Below are 2,601 nucleotides of genomic sequence, written 5' to 3' on the forward strand. Positions count from 1 at the left end.
TAGGGCGTCGACTTATGCACCGAGTCGACTTATACACCGGCAAATACGGTATTTGAATAACTCTGAATGTTACTCAGGCCCGTTCTCAGCTCCTCGTTGTGTATATGTCACATTAGCATACCGTATCGTTTAGCCTGTTGTTGCTGCTTCATGTCTGTTCTTGGTGTTGGATTTTGACAAATAAATTTGTCCCAAAAGTGCGACTTATGCTCCGGTGCGACTTATATATGTTTTTTTCACTGTATTGCGCATTTTATGGCTGGTGCAACTTATACTCCGGTGCGATTTATAGTCCGAAAATTACGGTGAGCCTTAAGAACTTTACAGGTTAAGATTAGTCGCAAACAGGTGGTGCATCAATGTCCTTGAGCGTCCTGCATTGTTTGAAAATGAGAATGATCGCTAGTGTCAATCCCTGCTATTTGTAAAAATTATTTTATAAAAGCATCTTTTTTTTTTTTACAACAAACTAGAGAAACTCCCCTTCATTTTCAGTGGGAACAGTGTTGTTGGTCTCCCTTTTTTGCTAGTGCATCATAGTCTTGATTAAAATTTGTTGTTGCAATTCTTAGGATCGAGCCGAGGTGTTGGTCCGTTAATTTAAATTCAAAAGTCAAAGTCAAAGTCAGCTTTATTGTCAATTTCTCCACATGCCAAAGACACACAAAGAAACCGAAATTTCGTTCCCCCCTATCCCACGGTGACAAGACATGGCTCACAACAGACAAACAAGTAGACAAGTATAAAAACAGCGTGCTGAATAAATAATGAATAAATAACACAATAAATAAATAAATAAATAAATAAATAAATAAATAAATAAATAAGAGGAGCAAAAAAGGAGCAAGTGCGCGTACAGCAGACATTCCAGAAAATAGCGCAACAGTGCCGCACGCTACGCAGAAGGGGGTAGTGAGTTCAGGGTCCTAACAGCCTTGTGAAAGAAGCTGTTGGCGAGTCTGGTGGTGCGGGAGCGCAGGCTCCTGTACCTATTCCCAGAGGGCAGAAGGTCAAACAAAGAGTGAGCCGGGTGACTCACATCTCTCGCAATCGAGGTTGCCTTGCGGGCGAGATGGGAAGTGTAAATGTCCTTCAGGGAGGGGAGCGAAGCACCAATAATCTTACCAGCCGTATTCACTATGCGTTGCAGGGCCTTCAAGTTCTGTTCAGTGCAGTTACCACCCCAGACAGCGATGCAACTGGTGAGGACGCTCTCCACGGTGCCACGGTAGAATGTAGACAGGACTGCCTGAGGAGCACATGCACGCCTGAGCTTCCGCAGGAAGTACAGGCGTCGCTGAGCTTTCTTTGCCAGTGACGAGGTGTTTGCGGACCAGGAGAGGTCCTCACTGATGTGCACCCCCAGGAACTTGGTGCAGCTCACCCTCTCCACCACAGCACCATCGATGATCAGCGGCAGGTGTTTTGTGTAACCCTTCCGGAAGTCAACAACAATTTCCTTGGTCTTGTCGACGTTCAGCAGGAGGTTGTTGTCCCTGCACCACGTGGTCAGAAGGTCAACTTCCGACCTGTACCGAGTCTCGTCGCCCTTCGTGATGAGACCCACCAGAGTCGTGTCGTCAGCAAACTTCACTATGCGGTTGTCGCTGTAGGTCGCAGTGCAATCATGCGTCAGCAGGGTGAAGAGCAATGGACTGAGCACGCAGCCCTGGGGGGCCCCCGTGCTCAGCGTGATGCTGGCGGAGATTTTGTCGCCAACACGCACCACCTGAGGCCTCTGACAGAGGAAGTCCAGTAGCCAGTTGCAGAGGGAGGTACTGAGGCCCAGCTCGTCGAGTTTGCAGATGAGTCGCTGCGGCACAATGGTGTTGAAGGCAGAGCTGAAGTCCACAAAAAGCAACCTCACATAAGAGTCCTTTCTCTCCAGGTGTGTGAGGGCCGAGTGGAGGGCAGAGCCGATGGCATCCTCAGAGGACCGCTTGGCACGGTACGCGAACTGAAAAGGGTCAATGGCGGGGGGGAGAACGGATTTGATGTGCTCCATGACAAGCCGCTCAAAGCACTTCATGATGATAGGCGTCAGTGCCACGGGGCGGTAGTCATTGAAGCAGGACGGTGCAGGTTTCTTCGGCACAGGAACGATGGTGGCAGCCTTGAAACACGAGGGGACGATGGCCTGCTGCAGGGAAACGTTAAAGATGTCCGTGAAGACACCCGACAGCTCCCCAGCGCAGTCCTTCAGCGCTCGACCCGGGATGTTGTCAGGGCCCGCCGCCTTACGGGTGTCTAGATCTGTGATGGGCTTTGTTGATCTTGTGGCTGAATGTCTGCTCAAACACGTAGGTCGAGCCAAATTGTCCACTCTTTTTTAAACACTCGGCACTCAGTGTCCACCTTTCTTTTCCTTGGGCCACTCATTTTAATGGAAGGATTCCAGGGGAAGGTTTGTGGATGGCTTCAGTGTAAAACTTTATCTGAAAACTCAGCGCGCAAATTACGAGAATGCTGATGTCACAGCATGTCTCAAAATTTGGCACTGATAGAAATAGAGCGCGGAGTGCACAGGTGTTCCGTACTACTTACTGACTCCGTACACGCACTTGTGAGTGTGCACCGAGGTTTCCGACACGACTTCCGGGA

This window comes from Syngnathus scovelli, chromosome 6 (assembly GCF_024217435.2).
Source record: "Syngnathus scovelli strain Florida chromosome 6, RoL_Ssco_1.2, whole genome shotgun sequence".
NCBI classification, from domain to species: domain Eukaryota; kingdom Metazoa; phylum Chordata; class Actinopteri; order Syngnathiformes; family Syngnathidae; genus Syngnathus; species Syngnathus scovelli.